The following is a 13104-nucleotide window of genomic DNA, read 5'->3' on the forward strand; positions in this document are numbered from 1 at the left end:
AAGTATAGTGGGTTGTGCCCAATGTTTCAAGGCACTGTGTGGGATTTGTAACCAGACGCTGCTGGCTCTGCATACTACAGAGGACTAGTGTAGTGCCAAGAGGGATCCGCTGCCTACTGATTGTTGGGTGGCTAAAGGGACTGCCACTCTGTAAAGTGACACTTTGGTCTGGTATGCTGCTGTTTTCCCCATCTCTGGGTGTCCCCAGTGCTCTCCCAGGGGCCAGCCATGAGTCCAGAGGGGAGAATCAGGGGGGAGTTGCGAAGGAGGAGGAAAAAAAGCCCCCCCCCTGCAGAGCACTATCCTTTGCCTGGGGGGGCGGCTCCACAACCCAAGGAAGATGCCACATTTCACTGTTCTTTCATCCTCAGTTTTTGCTATATTTCCCAAACTGATGTAATGTGTTGTTTTTGCCTCACTTGGGTAATGTGAATATTCTCATAATCTGCTTTGTGCGCACAGAGAGGATGTGTTTTATGACATGTGCAAGTGGGAAATTATTCTTTGTGTTTGCACTCATTATCTGACAACTGCTTGCTTAGCAGTTTATTACTGATTTGTCTTTTTGGTCTACTTATGTTTTATGCAATACAGTTTATTTTTTCTAATAACTGGTTGTGAAGTCTCCTTTTGTGGTCTCCTGAACAGATTAGGTCAAAAATTAGTCTCTAGGTCACTAAATACCCTGGTGCGCATCACTGGCACTGCTACAAAGTAATAGAAGGTGTGGCGGTATCAGCATTTTTTAAATATATTGCAAGGGGGCAGGCAGGGGGAAGAACAAGGGCTATTGCATCCAGAGGCTCCAGGACAGCTGCAGTGACGTCGGGCTCCTGCCATAGTTCCTGTCAAGAAGGTCTGACCATTCACCCCCCCACGGTAGCAGAGCATCTCATATTGCCAAGTTAGGCGGTCAGTCTCCAAGTCTTCTGCAGCCATGTGTTAAACCCTCCGCGGGGGAAAGACAGGAGTTGCCCTAGTTCAGTTGGAGACTTGTCTTGGTTCCAGAGATCCAAGAAACCAAAAAAATAGGCAGCTGTTGTGTGGTCTCTCGTACGCTAGGGCGTCATCCACATAAAGCGAGACGGCACCAGTTGGGGCCCCACACAGGACCTTCCCCGTAGCAAGGTTTGTAGCACACATGCTGTTGTCAGTCTTACCATTGCTGACACATTGAAATACCAATAAAGAACTTTAAAAAATAACTGATCACCCTTTTAAACTTCTGTTTACATTGCACCCAACTAAACAAGAACATGTGAGGTCACAAAACACCCATAAAAGCAAAGACGCCCGGCAAAGTGTTTATTACAAATTGCTTCGAGCTGAGAAATACAAGGCAATAAAAAGCTTAAGGTGCTCCCCCAAGGGAATGATCTTTAAACGAAGAGGCAATGATGGGACCCTTTGCCTCAGTTCCCCTCGTTGATCCATTCGTTGGCACAGCTAGTGTAAGAAATCAGCTCTTCTGGCTTGAAACACAAGTTGATCTCCTTTTTGGCACTTTCCACAGAGTCACTTCCATGGCATATGTTCCTATGGGAGGAAACAGACATTAGAGTGCAAAGAGCAGCACCTACATTTGATGCACACCATTACGACAGTTTGAAGGGTTCACAAAACCGAGGACAGTGCAGATATGAGAAACCTGAAGACTACACATACTGGAAAAAACAGCAAATTGATAGACATGTGGGCTTGGTAAAAACTGCTTTCGATACAAGTAGTTTTAACATCTTGGATGGTTTCGTTCAAGTAACCTGCCTGCATCAGAACAAGATAGGTCCGTGCCCACAGTCAGCAATAAAGGGACTAGGAGGCAGAAGAGATTAATGAGCGTGTATTAATTTACCGTCATCCCACACAAAAAGCTTAAGGTTGGACTACTAGGGAAAGAGTTGAAATAAGAATGGAAAAAACCACACCACAAATAGATAAGCTTTCATTGTTCACTTAACTGAGATGCGATTTGAACGAGCCGGTTTCAAATCAGCCTCGCATGGCAGTCATTTCCATATCAGGCAGTGTTCTAGTCGCGGGGGGGGGGGGGGAACATGGCTGCAAGGCCTCTGCCATGGGAACAGGGGTAATTTGCCTACGTTGTCCCGGAGTCCGTCCGCGCTGCTATGGTTCTGCAAACTGGGCCAAATACGCCCTCAGCAAGTGACTGCGATACATAATCACAGCCCTCATGACTAATTGAAAAGCACGAGCTTAAAACCCAATCACCAGCTCTAGAACCGACTGTTCCAACTCAGTTTACAAAAAGGTACTTTAATCTATGCACAACACAATACTACAAAGGAACTGATCATACAAACACTGGCAATTCTGTTACAACACCATTAATCTGTCGTCCAATCTCTATGAAAATGGAGCTGTTGTCAGACTGCTAACAGGTGTCTACCTCCCTTCTGGCACTCAGTGGTTAGATCTATCAAGAAGGACCACTGGGGGTGGAGGGGGCAACTTGCTCTCAGCGCACTGGATAGTGATAACAGAAGACCAGAGGCAGGCCTCAGATCAAAATCTTTTTCACGTTGAAAAAAAAAAGCTACTCTTAGCAAAAGAGCCAAGTGAATTTCTAACGGAGCCTCATCTACTTTGCCCCCGCTTTAAAGGCGGGGTCTCCTCCATCCAGCTTCGGGAATATGCTTATCTTAGAGGGAAAAGGCTTGTTAAACAAGCAAGTCGACAAAGCCTAAACACTTTACATAAAGCAGGAGATAAAAACAGATGCCCGTTCCCTGTACACATTGTTCCAATCTGCTTACGAGGAGTCTGAAAGGATGGCTGCCACTGAATTATCAAAGTAAATGCCGCTGCAACAAGGAAAACTGAAAAGGAAAAAAGCTGTGTGGGGGCCGGGGGCAGGCGGGTTGGGGTTTAAGGGAGGCCAACCAATCTGGAATCAGAACACACTAGCCAGCAACTGCCAGAAAAGCCCACGAGTAAGCTGCCTTTAACAGACTACAATCGACTAAAACCAACACTCCCATAAACGCAGCACTAGCGCAAATAATGCAAGTCTCCATTGCGTGGTCAGTCTCACCTGCAATTCTTTACAACTACACACTTTGTATTAAGTCAATCGTGTTCTCGTTTGGAGTGTTTTTTTTTACTGGCCGTGCACTCTGGGGCCAAGGAGACTTTTCCCGGAAAGGGGGGGGGGGGGGGGGGGATGGGGGGGAGGGGGGGAGGGGAGTAAATGCATTGATTAGTCCTCTGTACCAGAACTGCACATTTTCTTACAGCGGCAATTAATCACATGAGAGCAATGACAAAAATACAGAGGGAAGCCCTCTTCAGGGAAACCTTTTCATCATGTGTTCATATCCACAGGGAGTGAGTGACTCATTTGATGCCCGCAAAGACGTTCCTCCCTGGGCCACATGCACACCATTTTCATCACGTACCTGCCAACATGGACGCAGAAGTCTCCCCGGATGGTCCCAGGCCTGGAATCAACAGGGTTGGTCTCTCCCAGCATTACCCTGCCAGTCTTCACCACATTAAATCCTTCCCAGACCTGAAAAAAGTAAGCAGTAACCTTCAAGCAAAAAATAATTGTCACATGGTCAATTAAACACGACCCATCGGGTTTGTCCACTGGAATTCACTGCACAGAGCTCCTACTGTACATATTCTACCAGTAAATGTATGGCATTCACGTGGAGTGAATTCTCAAGTTAAACTACCCAAGCAATCACATGGGAAACATTAAAGTTTGTTAGAACTGCAAAACATTATAAGGGTGATTCTAATACATGGTGCTGCTTTTACTCAACTGAATGCGAGACTGAAGAGATGTCCCCGTATGCGCAAGTATCAAGTACAACAGATCAGCTTGCATGGAGGCTCCATCTTACCTGTGCAGTCAATCCGAGCCCCAGTTCCCATGTTTGTCATGTGCTGAATAGTTGCGGAGCAGCATATGCCTACACAAAGGTAGGCAGAGCAGAAATAAATACAGGATTTTGATGCCTGTACTTGCTCTTTTGCTGTCCCTCCCAACTAGAGTACGGATAGCACTCCCCCACATACCCCCCTCCTCCCTCCCAAAAGGGAATTAAAACTTGCCAGGGCAAACTTGAAGGAGAAAGTTAGTGGTGATTCAAATAAAGGATCAATGATGCATCTTGCCAGAAAAATCCTTACAAAATTAATTGTGGTGTAGACTGTGGCTGCTCTACAAGTCTCCAAGCATGATATGCATCTGGAAAGACACTGTTCTCTAGCGGAACGTGCACAGACTGCACTGTGCAAGATGGTAAACAGCCATGGAAGACCTAGTCTGTTCTTTGTGGCCAGATGGATGGCTGTTGACAAGTTAAGATTTGGTCATGTGAAAGGCCAGAGTCTGCTGGTAGTCAAGCCAAGTTACTTTGTCCAACTTACCGAGGCTATAAAAAAAGGTACATACATAAAAAAAGCTTAACAGTTACATAGGCAAAATAGACATTAAAAATGAAATATAAAATGCATTACTATTTGATGAATTAAAAAAATTCAGTGACCCTATGAAAGTCAGCAGCAGCTCATCCTCATCAAAAGAACCCACATCACACCCCACCTCAAGAAGCCACACTGACTCCCGATCCAGAAGAGATACCAGTTAAAGATGCTGACCCACGCACAAAGCCCTGCACAATGAAGAAACAGCATCCATCAGCAAACTCCTGACCTCTGCTTCCTCACCAATACACCCCCCCCGATCCGCCAACCGACAGAGGAGGCACTTTCTCGCCTGGCTGCCAAGGCGTTGAGCAGCCTTTCACTGCATCTCAGGACCACCCACTCACCCCAGCAATTCTGGAAATAACTCAAGACCTGGATATTTGAGTGAACAAACCTTGCAACAGCCAACATCTCCAGCACCTCAAGACGATTTGATGCACTTTAATGTTGATTGATTAACTTCTAAGAAAAGATATACGGCTTAAACTCCCTGCATCTTACGGTTGCAGTTAGAAAGGAGCAAATGCCACAAAATGTCATTAAGAGACTGGAGATGCATCCCAAAGTTCGCTAAAAATCAAGGGTTTTAAAATAGTTTAATAGTGATACAAAAGTAGGGTTTATAGCTTTAAAGAAACAAAATGGCTAAAAGTCTTCTGAGAGCCCATCACAGGGATATGCTGATGTCTGGCACCCCCAGTAGACCAAAGTACTAAGGAAGCTCATTAACATCAACGCAGTATCCACCACCCTGAACCAAAATAGGGATGTGTTCAACTCTCCAGCTACTTTGAGACCAACCAGTTGCTTAATTCAACACAATCTGGATTTCACCCAGGCTACAGCACCAAATGCACACTGGAAGCGCGATACCATTAAAATGACGAGACGCCCATCTGCTGTTCCCAAAACTGGCATTGTTAACAACACCCAGGTAGCTAAAGTCATACACCGTGCCAAATGAGTGCCCCTTCACCATTAATCTGCAACGTTTTCTGGTCTGGCCCACATGCCATAATGTGAGACTCCCCAAAGCTGGTGACCAGGTCAAGTAAGCCCCCCTTAAGAGTTAAATGATTCAACCAGCAGAGCTCGAAAAATCCACTTGACCACTCATCTTTTTTGATCAGGTCGAGCTATTCTCATCCCTTTTGGCAAGTTGCCACTGAACAGGTGTTGTGATCAGTTGAAAAGTGGAGGGGCTATAAAAGATGCCTTTAAATAGTGTTATGTCAAATTTGCTCTGTGTTCAGAGAGGTCAAAAGTCAGTTTTTCTTACAATTTATTTTCCTTCTGACTGCAGAGTTCCAGGACTTTGAGGTGAACTGTGGGACCGCCTGCTTAAAATGTAAAAATATAAGGATAGAGGATGTCAGGTTTTTCCGAACACATTTAAATGTGTAAGTATATTTCAGTAGTTTGGAAGTCCTTTGTTTTGTGCGATTAAAAATATTTCAGTAGGATGAAAATGAATCAGAATACTTTACATGTTGAGGTGCAAAGGATGTTTTCTGAAACAGAATTTTCAGAGATTAATACACTATAGTTTTCAGTAATTAGCAGAGAGGTTATTGGATATTTCTTGGAATGAGCGTGTGTAGATGACAGTATGTTACCACATCATGGTTTAGTAATATATTTATTAAAAACAGAAACACTACTGCCCTGATGGGAATGTTGTTCGTAAACTAAAGTCCTAGGTTATGTGGGCTAGACCTCATGGGTATATGGGCTAGATTATTGTGATACATGCAGAAAGCTTTAGTCTACTTAAAGACTAGATTGTTTTTGTACTGCAGAAATGCTGAGCTCACATAGGTGCTATCAAAAGAGATTAAGAACAAGGTGACTAAACTATTTGCCTAGGATCACAATTGGAGACCTGTTTACGGGTCAAGTACATTACTGTTAGGTCGAGTAACATGATTTTTTGAGCCCTGACCAGTGCACGCAATTCCTTGGGGTCTATGCCCCAAGTACTGCATTGCCTGCATAAAGCAGTACCAGTATAGGGACCCAAAGACCATCACTGGATAGTTTGGTTATGGTGGGGCACAGGTTGTTAATATGACAGGTGGGGTCTGAAATAAACCCTTGGTGTACCCTTAGGGGTAAGAGGAGGGAAGGGGTTAACAGTCAAGACATTTTTCCTGTAGAACCAAACCCTCACTACTAAATTGTGTGATTAACACACAAAATTCACTAATGTGGCTTCAACCCACAAATCCAACTGCCACAGTTTAGGTCGATTGATAGTCAAACGCTATTGACAAATCCATAACAGCAGCAGCACCTGGCGACAGTATACTTGCCAATAAAGGTTAAAGCACTGCTCCACTGTACCCAGACTCTGGCAGAACCCAAGCCGAAAAGGACAAGATTTTGGAATAGTTTGCCCAAGTGTAAGCTATTAAACATCACCCAGGCGATTATTTTGAGAGCCACCAATAAGGCCGATATGGAAGGAGGGGAGCATAAACAGGTTATTTGCTAGGTAGTCTTTATCACTGAAACGCCCGCTTACTTAATCCTTCTGGATTTAAGTTATAAAACTTAAGAATCAGCTTAACAGAGTTTGGGTTCTTGAATGTAACCATGTAAGATGCCTGAAGACCTGAACATCAGTGCCTACACAAACTAAGCATAATTCTACTTTCAATATGTAGACTATACAAACTACTGCAACAGATTGCTTCGACACCAATAGATGTGTGCCCACAGGTAATGTAACCAATGACTTTCAGCAATGCTTATGTGCGAGTAGGTGGTACCATATGGTTCTGCAGCAGTTTGAAAGAGCCACACAAGCACTATCCAATGTGCACCAACAACTATTTCTAGGTTCCTGTGCCCCTAGACTGATCCAGAGCTCCACTTCCACCCACATCTTTGACAGACCCCAAGCAGGCTAAAAACAGTGGTCCAAGAAAGTAATTTCCCCAGAAAAAGTCAGGATTCAAGCTGAGCCCCAAACTGCTGGAGACAAATGTGTCATGGACCTAAACGACATGTGCCTCTGGTCCTTGCACTACATAAACTCAGGCATTAAGTGCAACCTTACGCACCCAAAGACAATCTAGGATCAATAGGCAAAGCTTTAAGTCGCCAGGCTCAAGAGGCTGCATTTAATAGAGGTTCTGCTCTTGATTGCAGTCACGTCTTAGGCCCCGCACAAAGGTAGTCACACTGAAAAGCTGCTGGTAGGTTGAAAACATACCATAAGCACAAGAAAGTCAAGCAGGCCTCTATACCTCCACTTAATCTGGTAAGAGACTGCAATATCACGTAAACAATCTGATGTTCTGTCAATCCTTGCAGGCCCCAAATTCCCCAAGCCATCACTGACACGGCAAAAGTTGCTACCTTCAAGTAGGCAGTGAGAACAAATACCTGATCACACCAGCCCTGCAGTATTAAATAACTAAAGCACACCCAGTGGTTATGCGGCCAGACTTTCAGCTTCTTCCTTCAAACCAGCTCTGTCAGACAACAGAAGTCAACTTTGGCTCAAACGTGTTCCAGGATCATAGCCAATGTCTTAACACTAACAAGGAGGGGGAAAACCTGGTCTACCCTTCTTTATAAAGGAGGGCTGTATTTTGACTTGCAAAATGCCAAAGGCCTAGATACCTCAGAGCTTGTCTCACTATCTGGTCTAACAGAAAAAAGTGCACAGAGCAGGATAACACCTAGATTTACAGTTGCCTACTCTGGAAGCCAAAGTCAACTGGACTTGCTAAAATACAAGGCAAACTAAATGTGAGCCACTGCTACTATTTAATGACGCCCTTACTGTCATGGCCACTTGGTTCAAGTCATGTTCAGCAGACCTTTGCTTAGACTGTACAAACCAGCTGAGTTTTCTTCTCTTAAGACGCAGAGAAACACCAATCTGAGCGACAGGAAAACAGTTTGGCCTTGAAAGCCTTACTACCAACCACTAAAGGGAAGGCTGGCACATATCTTAAGCAACATGACTAAAGTGGTACAGCAATATGTATGGTGGTGTAGTACATTGTGCCAGGAGGCTATACATCTGAAGTGGCAAGACAAGCATCTTTTTGGTATTCAGCCACCTATCAGTACCTTAATACCAAAGGGAGATGCCAGCTGTAGACAATGAGTGCAGTCTCCAACCAGAAGTCACACAGGGTATTGATTCTGCAAAGGGGGGTGTCACCTCATCTCTGGACACCTTTGGGGTGCTCCTGGATGGGATGGTCGGTTCGCTGCGTGTTCCCTAATTTTCCCAGACTTGCTGCCAAAAGTGGGGCTTTGTCCAGGGGGTGGCAACTCCACCAGTTGGAGTTGCCCTGGGGCACTATAACCCAAGGCTTGAGCCTTTGAGGATCACCAACAGCTGGTACGGCTCCAGCAGGGGAAAGTGTAAAGCACCTCCATTGAGGACAGGCTTTGTTTGACCACTGAGAGCACAAAGGCTCCCACCCTATGTGGTCAGAAACATGTCTGAAAGCAACAGGCTGGCAAAGACCAGTCAGTCCAGCTTTAGCAGTGTGGCTAACATACAGGGGGCATCTCTAAAATGCCCCTGGTGCATTTTTCCAATAAACTCCACTGTCATCAGTGGGAGTTCACTGTGCTAAGTTGGATACCAAACTGCTCAGCATTCAGTGAAACCATTTTGGAGCTGTGGAGTTCATAATGACAAACTCCCAGACCCTGTACTCATTATGGCCACACTGCACTTACAGTGTCCAAGAATTAACTTAGACACTGTAGGGGCATATGGTTCCTGCAGCTATGCCCTCACCTGTGGTATAGTGCACCCTGCCTTAGGGCTGTAGGGGTGTCTTACCTTTTGCCACAGGCAGTAGCTTGTGGGCATGGCACCCTGAAATGGTGGTCATGTCAACTGCCTTGCCTGTTTCTCCCCACCAGCATACACAAGCTGCAAAGGGAGTGTGCATGTGCTTGGTGAGGGAGCCGTTTTGTACCAGGTATACATTTTACAAAGGGAATACCTGTGTGCAAAGGGTGTGCCAATTCTGAAAACAAAGGTACAGATTTTGGGAAAGAACACTGGTGCTGGGACCTGGTTAGCAGGATCCTAGCACACCGTCAATAAAAGTTGGCATCAACACCAGGCGAAAAGTGGGGAGTAGCCATGCCAACAGTGGCACTTTCCTACACATTCATGAAATTCACCTTGAGACCTATCCGACAGGAGGGACTTTAGCCTATTTGGTTCTCAACATGTAAGAGGACCCTCCACCATTGGGTGGTCCCATCCATTCCTAAGATGAGGAATCTTCAGTTTGAAATATCCAGACAATGGTGCTACTTGGTGAATAGTCTAAATGCAGATTCCTCACTGTCCACCCACCTCTACTGAGGTGTCTGCTGATCACCTTAAGGTCACAAGTTAAGTAGTCGCACCATCACCTGTAAATATATTTTTTCCTTCAAATGTTATATGTGAGGGAATCGAAAAAGATCAAGAAATGATGTCAGCAAGCAGGGGTGGGGCTTATGTGAAGCTCCACAACACTGTATGAAGTCACCATGAAGCCATATAATGCCACCTACTTGTACTCCGGGAGCATTGCTTAAAAAAAGTCTCTGGACCCAGTATGGTGCTAGGGAATATTCTAGAGGAGAAATCTGGCTACAATATTGACTATGAACTAGAAAGAGGTTACCAATGTTAATTACCAATTTATAGAGAGCTAGGGAGGAAACAAAGGGCTAGGACAACATGATGTACAAGTAAAAAGGAGTTCATACTGGTTCAGCTGCAAGACTATTGTGCACTGAAAACCGAGGCAGGCTCATCCAAGAGGATTTACACCAGGTAGTTCCCAGAAACTAGGGCCTGGTTTACCTCAGGGTATAAAACACGGATCTTTTAGGACATACTTTGGTCTTTTCATTCCACATTCTAGGAAGCTGGCTGGAGCTAACTCAAGAATCTTTATTGGTATGAGGAAATTGGAATTCTAGGTCAGCACACAAATGCCATTTAAAAAAAAAAACTTTAAATGGAAGAGTAACTCCATAATTTCAGAGTAGTAGGGATATACACATCATAGACCATTCTACACTCACCATAGGAACAACAGGGCCAGAGCGCATATATTAAACCAAACCGGAGTAGAAAGGGCGATCCTTCAGGTCAATTTAGTGTTCCTTCAGAAGTTCATCGGAAGCCTGCAAGTGGCAAAGAAAGTATTGTTACCTGGGTGATGAGAACTCAACCCTGGTCATGCCAGTGATCTGAGTACAGCAGTTCACACCCAATATCACAGTATATCATTACCCAATTACGGTGTATGCTTAGACCCTATCAATTGTGTACACAAAACGCAAACCAAAGACTACTCTCACCTGCATAAACTTCATTGCCACCATTCAGTATCCCTTCTGATCAAAGCGCTTGATTATCTCTCCTACCAGGCACCGTTGAACGCCATCTGGCTTGATGCAAATGAAGGTACGTTCTGTAATACCGTTACCAGACATGTTCCTAGAAGAAGGCAAGAGGGTGACAGAAAACTTAACATTGTTCATAATAAGGTGTACATCGAAGTAAACAAATTGGGCTCCCTACACAAGTCAGCTTCAAATCTAAACGTAAACTTCACACAAAAACTAAGGTTTAACAAAAATGCATCAGTCCATTTTTTATCGGACCGAGTTACAAAAAAAAGCACTTCGCAGAAAAAGCAGAAGCTAGCCTATTCAAAAGCACAATTTAAACCACAAAACTGGAGATTCTAGAATAAAGTTAGAGCTGCAGATTAAATAACTTCTAAGGTAGTCTGACTTCTCGATCACTGTAAGGCTATCCCATTATTTGGGCACAGCAAGGAGGCTTCTCTGGAGATCTGACTAGGCTCCCTGATTAAGCCAGGTCAGGAGAAAACAGGTCTGTTCTGAGTTGTGAAATACACAAATCCTAAAGAGTGACAAATATGTCTCGTACATTCCTCGAACTACTGTAGGGGATAAAGTACCCCCTTCCACACATGAGTATCGTCTGTCACTGCGGATTACAATTGACAGAGAAAGGAGGCTGAAGAATGAGGTGAATTGCAATATCCTTCTAATGTATTAGAAAGGTTGTTAATCCTTATAATACATCTTCAAACCATCACCCCTCCCACAAACCACTTGCATCACTGGTATCTTGCACTTGTGTATATTACAGACATGGATAAAGCATCACCTGCACTGCAAACGTGTTTGCAAAAATAAAATTCTAATTCAAATCAGATTAAGAAGGTTATGACTCAGATTGTGTGGATACATGCAGAGATCTGATTGTTCTGGTCATTCTATACCATGGAAAAACACGGTGCCATAAATACCTTTCCACTGGTCACATTGTTATTCAAAAAAAGATCAGAAGATGGCCAGTTCCCGTTTTCCTTTTTTAAACTTCTGCTGAATGATGTTCCCGATGGCATGCCTTTCACCTTGGCTGCTCGCACCATATTGAGAGGTCAGAATTCAACTGCAATAACTTAGTTGAGCAGATACATTATTTCTTAATTACAGGTGAACGAAAGACTACTCCATTGTCGTACATTATATGGATATTTCAAGTCACCAAGGAGATCCTTGATCATGTAAAACAAGAAAGCAGATGCTGTTCCATTATAAGTTCACATAACTCAAGGTGACATGCAATAGCCTTCTAATGTATTAGAAGATACTTTATTCCTTGTAAGTACGGCCACACCATCACCCTTCCCACAAAATGCTTAAATCCTCAGCGTTGCTCTTCATATGAAAGAACGCCCGTAAACGTAATTGCGCTATCTAGTGCCAAATAAACACCAAAATGCAGTTAAGATATGTTGCTTAAGGATGCTGGAATTCGTTTAATACAAGTCAGATTTAAAAAAAGTTGTAGCCCAGAATTTACAAGCCTGCAGAGATTGTTTTCCCTATAATTACACAAAACATTAAAAAAACATTTCCATAATTATTCCCTTTCTGCTCATCGAGCAGATATAAACAGCAGAAGGAAAAAAACTGTTTCGTATTTGAATCTGCATCTTTATACACCGTTTCCTGAAATTCCCCTGGGCTGCTGGATCTGGCCGGAGACCCTGACATCGGAACTAAAAAGGCCCTTAGTTATTGCACTTTAGGCAACTTCATGCCTTCCTTGCAAGGGGCTGAGCTAGAACGTGCCTGCAACAAACAAATCGGAGATTGGCTTTTATACATGGATTATGTACTCTTCCATGTATTCTAAAAATATCAAACCAACTGAGAACAGAACACACTGCAGCTAAACGAGAATCAAGACTATGGCAAATAAGTTTCAGGAAGAAAAAACCCTCAAAGGCATAACAATCCTTTAGGTTCTACATCCTAGGTGCACTTCCTGAAGAGTAGATTTCCTCAAACCTAGCATTTCAGAAATGTTGCACCGGATCAGGCATCCAAAACAAACGTTTCAAGGGCAAATACAAACATTAGTCACACATACATATTAAAATAATAATGGAGAGATGACGTTAGGCAGGACGAAGGCTCAGAAAAGCGTGAGGTTGCACAAGATTAGTAGCTCTGAACAGATGTGGGACTTAACGAGCAGGTACACAAGGAAAAGTTTACAAGCCCAACACAAAGAGCTGATACTCTTTACTTTGATTAATCTCGTTCTGCAGGAGC

At 43.9% G+C, this 13104-nt stretch overlaps 1 pseudogene; it reads right to left on the bottom strand.

The window, feature by feature from the left end:
- Nucleotides 1-1288: 1288 nt before the first annotated feature.
- Nucleotides 1289-11773, bottom strand: LOC138259767 (nucleoside diphosphate kinase A-like; annotated as a pseudogene).
- Between the last annotated feature and the right edge of the window lie 1331 nt (nucleotides 11774-13104).

This window comes from Pleurodeles waltl, chromosome 9, assembly GCF_031143425.1.
Source record: "Pleurodeles waltl isolate 20211129_DDA chromosome 9, aPleWal1.hap1.20221129, whole genome shotgun sequence".
NCBI classification, from domain to species: Eukaryota; Metazoa; Chordata; class Amphibia; order Caudata; family Salamandridae; genus Pleurodeles; species Pleurodeles waltl.